The following is a 15904-nucleotide window of genomic DNA, read 5'->3' on the forward strand; positions in this document are numbered from 1 at the left end:
GAGGGAGGCCTCTAACCAAGTCCAACTAGTTTCTAGAATTTTCTAGGTTCAGTTTGGCTGAATTTGGACAAGATTTGGACCTAGTTTGGCTCCCTTTTGATTTGGTTTGATCCAGGAGAGAGGAGAGATAAAAATATCACAATATTTTTGAGTTTAAAACTCCACCACACATGTGAAATAGGTGCCTCCTTGAAGAGCCCCCTTCTCCTTACCAAGGTGTCAAAATTGAATCATTATACCCAAAATATCTCATTTTTTTAGTAATATTCATAGTTTTTTACTAATAAACCTTGTCCTCTTAGTCAACTCTTCATCTTATGTGAGTATTTACTCATTTTTAAGAAAGGAACACAAGAAAAATCATAGAAATTTGTCTATTTTATTGCATTATTTATGTTTCTTGTTGCATTTTGTTGTTATATTTACAATTTTGTGTATAGTTTTATTGATTTCTACAAAAACTATGTTTTTAATTCTACATTCATGTTGTAGTTAATTTTTGCATTTTTCGGTCATTTGCATTTTTTCAATTTAAAAATGAAAGACAGTAAATTGGGCATGAAATTGCATTAATCTAGAGCTCAAAATCGATTTTTGGGCATATGGTTTATCCTAATTTAGACTTCTTATATGGAGAAATTGGGATAGAAACAAAAATTTAGGGAGGACTTACAAAGCAGATTAAATTCTACATTTTGTAGGTTTTGTTGCATTTTAACATTAGTGTAATTAATAAAAATTAAGTTAGCTTAATCCCTTATAATTTGGGCCACTAGGTGTTAAGACTTGATTGGTTGGCTGCATTTAATGTGTGTAGGCTTTAGGCCACTAGTTAAAAAGTCCAAAAGCCTGTCAATACATAGTTTCGAGTAAGTTTTGAGTGGCTAGACGCATTTAATGCGTGTAGGTCCAAGGCAAAGATTCCAGGAATACTCTTTTCCGATGGGTAAACATAAATTGTAAACCGAAAACATAAAAAGTAACAAAATCAAAGTCAAAATGTAAAAAGTAAGCAATTAAAAAAATTAAAATAAAAAAAATAAAAAAGGGAAAAGGTTTGAGGCAAAAAAAAGGGATTTTTTTTTGAAATGTGCACGCACAAGTTTGCCTATTATATGTTTTTGGCCGTTGTAGTCATTTTGGCACACTTGATACAAAACCTTAAAAAAAATCAATTTTCCATAAAGGGACCAACTATAGGAAACCCTGTATCGGCTCGAAAAAAGTGCACGCACAACCCTTCCCAAAGTGTTTAGAACTATTTGAAACCCACTTTGGACAAGTTTCTCTAACACCCAAAAAAAATTAAAAATGCCCATTCAGCTCCTTTGCCCTTTACCAGCCTTAAGACACATGCACTTATAGCTTGGATGTGTATTAGAGGCCTATTTAGATGATAGTGTGTCTATCAATCTAGGTGTGTACTAGCCTACGCGCTAGGTTCAGGACCTTCGATCAGAACACAATTTAGCATTGTACAAGGACTTGCAATAGGGGCAAGGTGTGTCACTCACCTCGTGAACACTTGTGCTTGGGATTCTTGTAGGTTGTGCCACTACAGGAGCACCCATGGGCTCCACTACCGCCTCTTTACTCCAAACACAACTCAACCCTCCTCTCACTCAATCTCACACACTCACTCTCTCTCACACACACACATGCAATGAGCTCAAATCGAAATAGGCAAGCAAGACACAAGAGAGAAAGAAAGTGGAGAAGAAGAGCACTCCATTGATTATGCATAAGAGAATGAATGGTGAGAATACAAAATGACCCTTATCTAGGACCCAAGCATTCACACCTTGGCTGGCCATACTTAAAATATAGGTCCATCACTATCCAAGACCACCTAGGCTTGTGCAAACACTTAATCTAAGCATGCAATCTCCATAATTAAACCCGTGGCATGCGTTTCATAGACAAGCGATGATTGCACACGTAAAACATACAATATTAGCATTTTCAACTATTAATCCCAGTTAGGATTAATAGTTATGCTCCTCCAATTGAGGACATTAATAAGTGTCATGCAAAGGCATTATACAAGTAACATTATGAGATATTGGCCACCCAAGGCCTTAGTTAGTAAGTTTTGGATGCCCACGTGTGAATAAGGGCCAATTGTATATAAGGTATTTTCTCATAATGAATTCACACAATCCCCCTTTGTGCTATGAGAGTTCTTGCTTTGTCTTGAGAGAGAGAGAGTGTGTGTGAGAGAGAGAGTACTCTAGCACATGTGCCTTCTCAATACTTGTATGCTTGCATGCTTGTGTGGTGAAGTGTGAGAGAGAAATTTCCTTGTGTGGTGGTGTGAGCAACTCTATGGTGACAGCATGGAGGTGAAGCTTGGAGGATTGGAGCTTCTCAAGTGAGCTTGGAGGATTGGAGCTTCTCAAGTGAGATTGGAGCTTCTCAAGTGAGACCTCAAGGGCACAAGCTCAAAGCATTGGTAAGTTCCCTAAGACAATTGTGTTCTATTACTTCTTCCAAAGGTGAATGCATAGAGTTCCTTCTTGGAGGTGTGGTAGCCCATAACATTTTTGGCACCGCTACCAAGGAAACACCTTTATTGTTTCTTTCATCCTCTTTGGGTTTCAACTCCCATTACACAAGTTTCATTATTGCCTTATTCTGGTAGTGCATCGTGTATGAAATAAATGGATAACATTTGAGTGAAAGTGAAGGTTTGTGAGAAATCGACCATTTTTGTTCTGTGGATGAGTACTGGGGTGACCTTAGAGGAAAGCTCCACTATTTTTTCCTTTCAATTTTGATGTTTGTATCACCAAATTCATGAACATGCACGAGCAAGGTAATACTTTGTTTTTTTTCTTCAAAAAATCCACAAAAATCACAAAAATAAGGAGCCATTGGTTGTGTTCTCCTCTCTGTCGAACATGGGAACTTCACACGTGAAAGTGAAAGAAAACAATTCACGACGTGAACTACTTCTTGCTATCTCACGGTTTGAACCACTCGCGCAATCAATCATCACCGTAATTAGCATTGCAAATCAAGGGATTACCTTGCTAAAAATAGGTCATCTTATCTTGACATCTCTGACACAAAGGGTCTGACAAAATTCTAATCCGTGAACTAGAGAATGCTTCACGACGTGAAACATAATATAGTTCATGATGTGAACGATTTAGATTTCACGACGAGAACTGCTCTTGGACATCTCATGGTGGCGAACGACATGGCTTTTCACATGGCGTGAATTGTTTACCATTTCATGACGTGAAGTGTTATCTATAGTTTCATGACGTAACCAGTAACCAGATTTAGTTCATGAAAGTATTGTCAGATTAAGGTAAGGGAAGTGCCTTAATTGAGCACATTGAGACCAGTAAAATTAGACCAACCTAACACTGACTTTTGAATTTGAAGTAATTATTGGAGCACGTGAGAGTATAGAAATTAGTTCACGATGTGAACTACTTACCATTTCACGATGTGAACGATTTGGATCTCACGCGACGTGAACGATTCTCTGACATCTCACGATGTGAACTGTTATCTCACGGCGGCAACCACAGAAAACAAAGAAAAAACAGATCGATAATACCTTACCAAAATTTAATTGGGGTAACAAATTAGCTTATCAAATCACATTCACATGAACTTGAGGTCTAAAAAGCTCATAAAAAATGACCTCACTCCCACGACAATGCATCAAATCACCTAGGATCTTCCTATCAAAAGAGTGTTGATTCAGGCCACTCAATGAGCACTCAATTGAGTGTCTTAAGGAATCTAAGCACCATTGAGACAAGTAGTTGAAGAATCCATGGAAGAAGGGCTACGATTCTGTGGGTTTGGGGAAGAGAAGAAACCACCCTCCCTATAAGATCTAGTGGTATCATTGATATAGCTCGGGGATTTTTCGGTCTCCAAACTAACAACGATGAGGAAGCACAATATACAGGCATAGGTCTGTCAACCAGCACTGGACTAGGTCCAAGGCAAGAATTATCAACCCAACCTTTAAGTTCTAGGCTGTCTAACACTGGCACCCCTAGAATGACTTGAAAGTGCAGCCAAGATAGGTCAAGTATTCTTCCCAATCTCAGAGGAAGTGGAATTATATTTGAAAAGGGTTGAAGTAGAATGGCAACTCTGTGAGAATTGAGCTTAAGTAAACAAGAGCTCGATACTCGAAGGGCTAGGGCTAAACAAAAGGAAATGAGAAATGTGAATCTATTTCAATCATGTGGCAAGGAACCAAAAATAGTGATGGACAAGACTAAGGGAGACATTCCAAATTTTGAGCCCATTAATGAAGGGCCAAGAGCCAAGAGTAGAGAAAGGGTTTGTGACCTAAGAATAAGGGGATGACCTTCTAAGGGAAATTGGTGAAGTAGAGGACCGCTTGTACACCAAGAAGGACATCGAGCAAATGATCAATCATCCCACGTTGTTACAGGACATGGAGCTCTTGATTATACAAAGGCGTACGGAGGCTACTAATAATGAGCTCGTCCAAAATGAAGTGGTCGAACCGACCTATAGACCAGAAATGCCTAGAAGAGCCAATGTTGAAAGAGGAAGAGGTTTAGGTAGGGGGAGAGTAGCTCCTCAAAGACCAAGGATGGATCCAAATGTAGATCTTAATGTGGCCACAAGGACAGATTTGTTGAATATGGCTAAATGGGCCGAGGAATGGTCAAGGAGCACTACTCTAGAATCTAGACCATCCCAAATGCAGCCACACATCATTTCAAAGCTCATACAAAAGTTCTCAAGGGATGGGGACCCGATCCAACATGTGGAGATATTTGAGTCCACATGCAAAACCTACAGGCTAGTAAGTGATGTAACCATGATTCATGCCTTCTCATTGACCCTAGAAGGAAAAGCTCATCAATGATTTCAAACCCTCAAGCCAGAAGATAAGATCAATTTCACTCAGCTCAAGAATGTGTTTATGCCAAGCTTTGCCCAAAGTGGCAACAAATGGAGTCTTGGGACACAACTGCATAACATCAAATAGAAAGAAAATGAGCCTATAATGCAAGACTATGTGTCCCGGCTAAAGCACTTGAATTCAAGATGTAAACTACGGGAGAGGCTAACTAATGATCAGTTATTGCCCTGCTTCTGGAGAGGATTCTGAGATCACAAAGTGCATGATTATCTAGTATTAGCCCGATCAGCTACTCTGGATGCATGTTGTAAGTTGGCAATCAAATATGAAGACAATATGCTTGAATTGCCACAACCTGAAGATGTCAAAATATCTTCGACAACAATGACTTCGTGAGTTTTGAGTCACCAAGAAACAGGAACTCGGAGCAAGCAAGTTGGGAACATGACTGTGGACGAACTCGGTAATGCCATATTGAAGGTGAAGACTAGAAGAGAAGTATCACCCATCTTTACCCTCATAGGGATTTGGTATGGTGTTCTATATGTAGATTGAATCACACTACCACTGAATGCCCACAGTTAAGAGTAAGGCCATTACTCTATTGTGCTCATTGTGTAAAATTAGAGAATCATGACACCTTCATGTGCAGGTATTCGAGGTTCCAAACTGTAGTACAACTGTCGGCACCCAAAGCACCATTGGCTTTACCAACACCACCCATGCAAATCACTGCAGGATAGCCAAACCCTTCCTATTTACCTAGGGGGATGTTTCAAATACAAGACACTTCACCTCCTTTGCCACCACCTGTTCTACCACCACAACCACCACATGCTAAAATAAACCAATTACTGATTGAGGAGCCATCAGAGGATGTTGAAATGGTGCGTGAGGTATAAATCAATGGTGATTAGTATGAGGAGGTTGTGGAGATTGCACCAAAAATTTATGTCTTACAGAATAACACACCAGCACACCAGTGTTTCAAACCACGGTACAGTGGAAAGGTAAGGACATAAATGCAAATATGAGGAGGAGGCCAGTATAATGTTTTGGTTGCGGTGGACCTCATCGAATAGCAAAATGCCCGAATAAGAATGTGGTTCATACGCATCAAACTCAACAATTGGCTACACCACCTAATGACATGCCAGTACTTACTTGTACTAAATATGGGATTGATCATTTGATTAAAGATTGCCCGAATAAGAATGTGGTTCATACGCATCAAACTCAACAATTGGCTACACCACCTAATGACATGCCAGTACTTACTTGTACTAAATATGGGATTGATCATTTGATCAAAGATTGCCCATACCCTGTGAGTGGTTCTACTTCCGCTTCTAACCAGGCCACTATCCGGACCATAAGTGTGCAACCTAGAAACATCACGCCACTAAATGTCCTAACACGAGCCCAAGCCCAACTAGGAAACAAAGAGAAGAACCCAGCAACTAGAAACATCACACCACTAAATGTCCTAACACGAGCCCAAGCTCAACTAGGGAACAAAGAGAAGAACCCAGCAGATGTGCCACCACTTCTAGAACTGGCAAGAGAAGGAGGGTAAAAAAGTGGGTAAAGGTGACACCAGGGTCAGAATTCAGGATGGATCTGAAGAAGATACTATTAACACCAGATCCACTCAATAAAGAGAAGAGAGTAATCAAGCACTAAAATTAGATGAGCCTGACCAAGAGGCATAATGAGAAAAACCAGCAACCCCTAAGGGAATTGGTGAATACCCAAATGCTGAAGAAGAGATAAGAAAGCTTGAAGAAGCTAGGGCCCTAGTAGAAGAGTCTCAACGAAGCCAAATCCTGGGCTAATCGGATCAAGGAAACAATGTATCCAAGAAATGAATCGACAAGGGAAAGAGAGTTTGAAGAGGGATCTCAAGAAAACCTTATATCAAGAATATTTAAGGAGGTTGCGCAGGATGAGTCCATTTATTCATTCCCTAGGGATGGATATGAGATGCACACATGGAAGGAACCCTCACTTGCCAAAGAGCCCAAAGACATAGGCAGTCTCACAGCTGTACTGTCCACTTCCATACAAATGCCATTGGGACAACTGCTATGCAGTTCACCAACATTGTTCATAACAGATATCAAGCATTGTCTATCCTGGATGGTGGGGTAGGAGTCAACATCATCACAAAACGATGTTGGGAAAGTTGGAAAAACTCGATCTGAAAAGAGCGGATCTTATTGTTGTTAAGATGATAGACGGAACATCTTCAAGACCCATGGGACTTTAGAGAATGTGTGACTTAAACTCTTTATGTTCCGCTATCATACATTTGTGGTAATAGATTTTCTATGCCAACCAAACTCATATGACATAATCTTGGGGAGAAGGGAATCCAAATTGGTGAATGATTGGGCATTAGACCATGTGTAAGTTCAAAGGGACTCACAAATCCTAAAGAAATCCATACAAATATGCAAGCCCACGGCTGAAGTTTCAAAAGAGGAAGAGGAAGCGAAAATGTAAGCATCACTTCCTCCTCCGGATTTTAGTGAAAACTGGATGCATGTGCTAGCCATCATAGATGTGATGCAACCCCGAGAAACCCAACAAGTTAAATCTGGAACTATTCCCACTACCTCTATCTGTATGGTCAATTGGAAACCCATTTTGAAGAGGAGTCGGAGGAGGAAGTTTCAAGCATAGATGGGACTAGATCACAAGGCCGTACTAATGCCCAATGCCTTAGAAGATGGCGGAAGAAAAAATGGTATATCGCTCGACGAAATGCCCTGGTCTATGAAGAAAACCCATTGACGCTTAGTGGCTGAGATACCTCGAAGCTACTAAGGTACACGATGAGTTTTCTAAGGATTGGGGTGAGGAGTTAAGCAAGATATCCCTTAAAGGGAAACATAGAGAGGGAAGTCACCCTTCAAGAATTGGAAATGCCTAAGCTTACAAAAGCTGGGCACCAAAAATGAAACAAGGCCTTGGCAGAAGCCGAGCACGCGAGGCTAAGAAGGTGATGGCTAAAACAAAAAGAGAGGAGGAGGATAAACCAGACCTACTTTCAGTACCAGACCATTTGAAGACATACACAATTGACGAATGAAAAGTGGTCCAATTGATGGCCAAAAGGGTTAAGGAAGATGGTTTATCCACATCATACGATGGCCCAGCTAAGGTCAAGGAAATTGATATTGCAGAGCCAGGGGAGGAAACCAAAACTATTTATATTGCTAAAGACTTGACTCCAGCTAAAGAAAAGGAGCTCTCGTTACTCTCCTTAAGGAGTTTAAAGATTGTTTCACTTGGAATTATAAAGAGATGAAGGGTGTACCACCTGAAGTGGTGCAACACACAATCCCAATTATGGATGGATCAAGACCAACTAGCCAAAAACCATACTAGATAAATCCTAAATATACAACAATTGTAAAGGAGGAAATTGATAAACTCATTACTACGGACTTCATCTACGAAATAGAACATACGGAGTGGTTATCACCAATTGAGATAGTGCCAAAGAAGAATGGGAAACTTAGTGTCTGTGTCGATCTCAATAAAAAGGTTAATGCGGCTACTAGGAAGAACCATTACCCACTGCCTTATACGGAACACGTTTTGGAGAGAGTAGTTGGTGAAGAAGCTTATAGCTTCTTAGACAATTTTCGAGTTACAATCAGGTGTCTATAGCACCCGAGGACTAGCATAAAACGGTCTTTAATACAATGTGGGGGACGTTTGCTTACAAAGTTATGCCTTTCAGTCTCACCAATGCCCCAGCAATGTTCCAATGGTGGTTAATGTGCACAGCCTTCAAAGACTACTTGCAAAAGTGGTTGGAGGTATTCAATCATTGATGATCTATGTGCACACTCTCGATGGTCAAACCTTTTGCCTTGCTTAAGAAAGGTGTTTGAGAGACGTCGATTGTATCGTATATCCTTAAACCCTTTAAAATGCCAAATTTGGGTCAAACACGGTGTGATCTTGGGACACAGTGTCTCTAAGAATGGTATCTCCACGAACGAGCACAAAGTCAAATTGATTTTGGAACTGCCCCCACCCACTGATTACAAAGGGGTATAGAGGTTTATGGGCCACGTTGGGTACTATCGCCACTTCATAGTATTTTATGCTGAAATTGCCAGACTATTATATAGGTTACTCATTGTCTTTGAATGGACTGAAGAATGTCAAGAAGCATATGATAAATTGAAGCAAGCACTAGCCAATGCACCAATTCTGAGACCACCCAATTGGGACCTTATATTCCATGTACATATCGATGCATTGAACTTCGCTATAGGATGCGTATTGGCACAGCCTGGTGAGTTCAAACTGGACTACCCAGTCTGCTTTACTAGTTGCCAATTAAATGATGCAGAGGTGAATTATACCACCACAAAATGAGAAGGGTTGGCCATGGTTTATGTTGTCAAGAAGTATTAGCCAACAAATTTGTATTCTTTGTGGACCATCATGCCTTATTATACTTGGTGAACAAGCCTTGCATCACGAGAAGAATCAAACGCTGGTTATTATTACTATTGGAATTCAACTTCATGGTCACGGTAAGAAAGGGAACATAGCATGTGCTGGCCGATCATATGTCGAGAATTCCAAATGGAAAACCGGCAACTGGTGTTGATGATGACCTCCCAGATGCTTGTTTGTTCAAACTAGACATGGTGTCCGAATGGAGTAAAGAAATATCAAATTATCTAGCTTATGGTTTTCTATAATAATGACCCTTGAACAAAGATAAAATGCGTCGGCTTGTTAAGCTGGCTACACCTTATCAATTATTGCTAGAGAACTATACAAGCTAGGTAAGGAAAATGTCTTAAGGAGGCGTGTGTGGTAAGACAAATTTGTCACAATATTAGATGAAGCACACTTAGGGATAGCTGGAGGACACTTAGGGATAGCTGGAGGACACTTCAATGGGGAAATTATAGCTTGCAAGGTGCTTCAAGCAGAACTATGGTGGCCTACGTTATTCAGGGATGCCATGGAGTTTGTAAAAAAGATGCGAAGAGTGTCAACGATTTGCTATTCCGCAACAAAGAGACAGGATGCCTCTTACCCCTGTTATTGTAAGACAACCTTTGAAGAAATGGGGAATTGATTTTGTTGGACCTATTAGTCCAGCTACACATCCATCACAAGCCCGATATGCGATTGTGGCCACATACTATTTCATGAAATGGGCAGAGGCCAAAGCCTCTAAGCGAGCTGATGCACGAACAACGGCTAAGTTCTTATATGATCATTTCGAGGTTCAGCTGCCCATTAGAATTAGTCAGTGATTGCAATTCACACTTCATTAATAAGGTGATTGATCACTTACTTGTTTGCTAGATTCCTTGTAGTCCACCAGAAGTCATCCCCTTATTATCCACATGGCTAATGGTCAAGCGGAGAGTACAAACAAGATTTTGTGTACTATCTTGATAAAAACATTAGTTGAATGGATTGGGAACATAAGCTAATTGCAGCTCTATGGGCATATCAAACATCATGTGAGGTAGCGGATGGGATATACTCCCTTCCATTTAGCTTATGGTGTTGAGGCGGTAATGCCTATGGAGTACCTAATTCCAAGCCTACGAATTGTGGTGCAAGAATGATTGACTGAGAATGCATTAGCCAAAAGGTTGGTTGACTTAGAGAAACTTGATGTAACCCGACTAATTGCATCACATGGTCTTATGGTCAAAAATTACAAAGAAAGCGTTTGGTTTGACAATAACTTAAAACAAAAGGAACTAGAAACGGGGGACCTCGTCCTCGTGTATGGTGTGGGAGCCACCCAAAAAAAGAAACTCAAGTACAGAGGATTATGACCTTTTCAAGTGTCCGAAATCACACCTCAAGGGTTAGTTAGAATTGAAACAATTGAGAGTGTACAAATGGAGGGTTACATCAATGGAAACAAGCTTAAAAAATATTATAGACCATTGACCCAAAACATGCTTGTGCAAGAGCATCTTTTAAAACAACGGAAGGAGCTAGCAAAAGAAAAATTTAAGCAAGCTCAGGAAGAAGCTAAGGCAAGAGATGCCAAAGCCAAATAGATACTATAAAAGAGAGTATTTCATGTGAACATGGCTTCACTAACCCTCCTTGATGAGGATGAACTGGACATTAAGCTAACACAACTCAGGGTGAAAGTCTCTACAACTAAAAGTCACGCGATGAGTATTGCATTAATAGATACAGGATCAAGTCATAATCTGATCTCTTATGAGACATGGGTAGCTCTAAACAAACCACACCTTGAGGCAACCAATGCATAAGTACGAAGTGTGCACTTGTCAACTATGAAAGCTGGGATCTCTAGGTGTTAATGTTTCCATCAGAAATAATCCCTTGGTTGGAGAGGTGTTTATTATGCGTGCAGGATCCATGGAGGAAGAAATGATCTTGGATTTGCATAGTAATTGTAATATCTAGTGGGAAAAGAGGAAGGCACAACTAGACGAGGGCAACAATGTCATTATCGTGCCCTTATGGAGCCCAATAAACAAGGGCATGCAAGCTATGATTTATGGTATGGAAACACCAGGGCGGTGACAGTAACTCACGTACCAGAGAAGACATTAATCCCACAATCCATACACAAGAAACATCCAAAGTCACCAGGTACTCAGCAGTGGGTGCCTAAGGATCAACTCAGAAACTAGCTATACAGTGATGCAAAGGGAGTAATTAAAGAATCTAGGAAAAAAGTTCAAATTACAAATAAGGGACAGAGATGTCCTTTAAATGTTAGCCGCGGTAGTGTTTCAAACGAAGCCGCAATCCACAAGGCACTCATAAGCAATGGATTCGAAGGGATTTGCTAGCGGCACAAGGCTATTACCAGGGTAATACAACAATATGGGTGCCAAAATCCCACCCAAAATCCATTATTGTTTGCAAATTCCTTCACAAAGAAAGAAAGGGATAGTAAGAGCAACCAAAGCCAATTCCCTGCTGCTAAAACAAATGCTAGGAAAGCACAAACATTGGTGAGGATAAAAAAATTAATACAACAGAATGAATTGAAGATAACACTACCACCAACTGCACCCACCAAAATAGAAAAGTTGGGCAATGTTAATGAAAAGAAGAAAGAAAAGGTGCAACCAATGGAGACAGAGACAATTCCCAATTAACAAGATTCAGTAGAGGCACTCTTTAGCTGGATGGAAGGAAAGATCAAGCACTCTCACACAAAGTTAAAATGATTGCAACAATGAATGCCCATAAGTGCCAAAGTACCACCTTGGCTTTCATGGCAATAAATAGAAAGGAAGTACAAGGTATCCATTACTCAACATTGGCTACTACAAGGTAAAATGGTTTGAAACAAAACTTAATCATTCACTTCTTTCAACCCACTTTTGACTGCGTAATCAAATGTTTGAACACATAAGGAATATAGGGTATCAACACTACACATCCTCAATCCAAAGCAGTTCACGCTGTGAATTGCTTCCAAACAGTTCACGCCGTGAAACAGTCCACAGTTCACACCGTGAATTGGTTCTAAATGGTTCACGTCGTGAATCGCCTTACTACTTCACGGCATGAAACAATAAACTTTCCTTCGACCAATCATGGAATGCCATGTGGCATACTTCATTAAGGCAACTACCCAATTCGAAGGCCATGCCATAAAATCAAATTCTTTCCTTTTTTGTGCATTCTGCATTTGCGATTCTTCATCATGTGACATCCCCAAGTATTGCATCTCCCTGCGCTCAATTTCCAACTGATCGTCTGCTTGCGTAATCGACATCTTCGAGTTAAGGTGGGAGCTTGTGCCTTGCCTTTGTGTCTTTTTTGCTTTTTCGTTTCTTTCCTTCTTTTACATAATCAAATTGCATGGTAGGATTAAATAATGTAAGAACCCAAGTGTGATTGACTACATGGGTGTGTTTGCTTCCCTTGTTTACACAAACCTACACTCTCATGGTTTCACGAAACCTTGCAAAAACAAGCACAATGTAACTCATCAAAAAATACAAAAAAATCAGGGTTCATACCCTGCACTCTCACGGTTTTAAACCGTCTCTCTGATTTTCATACCCTACACTCTCACGATTTAACCATTTCATGGATTGTGATTGTTGCATGTGCATGTTTAATACTTTGCTCTACACACAAGGCATAAACCTACATTCATCAATTGACTCTCAAAAAATGATCAAAAAAATCTGGGTACCCTGCACTTTCACTGTCTGGGTACCTGGCACTTTCACTGTTTCAAACTGTCTCACGGGTTTTGTACCCTACACTTTCATGGTTTCAAACTGTCTCACAGATTTTGTACCCCTGCACTTTCATGGTTTCAAACTGTCTTATGGGTTTCATACCCTGCACTTTCATGGCTTCAACCCATTTCATGGTTTTAGCCCATTTCACAGTTTTAGCTATTTCACGGATCCAACCCATCTCACAGTTTTAGCACATTTCACAGTTCTCACCTTTTCACAGTTTTAACCCATCTCATAGAATAACTATTTCACGAGTTTAATCGTTTCATAGTTTTAGCCTATCTCACGGTTTTAACTCGTCTCATGGAATGGTTGTTTCACAAGTTTAATCGTTTCACGGTTTTAGCCCATCTCACGCTTCTAACCCATCTCACGGAATAACTATTTCACGGTTTTTGCCCATCTCACATTTTTAACCCACCTCACGGGTTTTGTACCCTGCCATCTCACAATGCTTAAACCTACACTCTCACAGTGTGCACCTTCTCGCCTGTAAACTCATACCTTCTTATTTTCTCACCATTAACACACTTCTCATCAAATATAACCCTTACACACACTCCCAAAAAAGAAGAAGAAGAAGAAGGAAAAGAGGCACATACACATGCTCTCACCAGTCACAGGACTGACCTTCTTCTCATTCTTACAAATGTCGACCTCAGGTACTTCTAAACCGGAAGCCGAGGAGACTCTGGCAGTAACACAAGCTAGTGCAACTAGGTCACCAATTAGCAGGAAGAAAAGACCCACAAGGAGCCCACAAGAGGCCCAAAATTAAGCTATTTGGGTCAGTATGCACAGGCATTCCATGGATCAATCATAAACAAGGAAGTCCAGACTACTTATGGGAAGATAATTCTACAGTACCACAGCCCAGAGTGCTTGCAGATCTTGGAGGAATCAGAAGTCAAAGACAAACTAGAGAAATTCAGCCTAGGACGAATGGCAGAATGTCTCCCTCGGACCATCAATACAGAATTGTGTTCGGAGTACCTCAAGTCTTATGACAAGGCCACTAAGAGAGGAAATGTGAACAAAGCAAATGGAACAACAGAATAGGTACTACTCTGAGAGGACTTGATATACGAGAAGCTCTACAGTTACCACCACCTATTAAAATCCACTCTCACAACTTCGAGAAGATGCCCCTGGATGCCATGTTGAAGAAAAGCTCTTAGAACTCCAATAGGGCTAAATATGACAATATCAGAGATAAGGTGACAGAGAAAGCTTGTAGAGCCATGTCCCTCATAATGTAGGTGAAACCAATGGATAGGTACAGTAGGGTTTCCCTTAATAGAATCGCCAAAGTACATGAAGAAAAAGAGGATGATTGGGCATGGTACATTCATAGGAAAATGGAAAACTATCTGAAGGTACACCAGTCAAAAGTCTTCAATCCATACTTAATGACAAGGGCGTTAACAACTCCAATAGGGCTAAATATGACAATATCAGAGATAAGGTGACAGAGAAAGCTTGTAGAGCCATGTCCCTCATAATGTAGGTGAAACCAATGGATAGGTAACGGTAGGGTTTCCCTTAATAGAATCGCCAAAGTACATGAAAAAGAGGATGATTGGGCATGGTACATTCATAGGAAAATGGAAAACTATCTGAAGGTACACTAGTCAAAAGTCTTCAATCCATACTTAATGACAAGGGCGTTGAATCATGTAGCACAACTGCCTCTTCCAAGTCCAGAACAAAAAGAATAGATGCAACAAACAACACAGCTAGAACCACCATCACTTACCTCTGGAGAGTTGTTAGAAGGATAGCCATCATTGAAGGACACCAAGAAAATCATGAAGGAAGAAAACTGATAGGAAGATGTGGAGAATAATGCCTGGTGTCATGGAGAAATCACAATAACTAGAAGTAAAGGTAGCCTAGGAGATAGCATCTTATCAGGAATTACTTGAGCAACGGGAAGCAAAAACCTTAAGTTTATCAGAAACTCCAGTTGGCACAATAGTAGAAACACATTAACAAACCCCACCTCCTAGCACAACATAAATTATTTTCAGAAACCTTTCCCCTCTTCGGAATTCCACCATATTAGATACCCCTGCATCCATTGAGTTGGGTACAAAGAGAGCCATAAAACAGGAAAAGTTGCAAGAAGAAGGGCACCAAAGCCAAGAAGAGGCAACCTCATTGCAAGTAGAAATCCTCGAAGAACAACTGGATAATACAAGGAAGATAAAGAGAAGTGAGGACACAACCAGCCCCAACAAACAACAACGTCTGGATGATGCAAAAAAGATTCCAGAAAAGTCTTTCCTACATAACCTAGATTATGAGAAGTTCCTCAACGAGACTGTAGAGGGCCTAGACAATCTCTTTTACAGTTACCACACTCCCAATTAGAAGGAATGGCTGCAAACAACAAGTGCTTCTATTTGGGAACACGACTAGAGGGTGTGGCAATGCCATCTTTTGACCACTCGCATGCTTCAAGACAGAAATACAACACTATGGAAACAGGTCCAGGACACCGCCAAACACGTTCATACACTCTAGAAGCATTTAACAATAGCAGAAGCAACCCACCGAGATGTAATCTTAAAAAGCTTAAAGGCTATCGAAGAGCAAGAAGTAAGGTATCAAACACTCGAAACAAACACTCAAAAGCAATAATCTCATTCTTAGCCAGACATTGGTACAAAGAATTAAGGAAAATACAGACTTAAAGGCACAACTGGAGCAGGCCAAAGAACATATTTAAAGAGAAGTGGCACACAATAAGGAACAAGCCAGCATCTAGGCTCAACACTTC

The sequence above is a fragment of the Cibotium barometz genome, chromosome 41 (assembly GCF_041138505.1).
Source record: "Cibotium barometz isolate CiBa-2024 chromosome 41, ASM4113850v1, whole genome shotgun sequence".
Classification (NCBI taxonomy): Eukaryota; Viridiplantae; Streptophyta; class Polypodiopsida; order Cyatheales; family Cibotiaceae; genus Cibotium; species Cibotium barometz.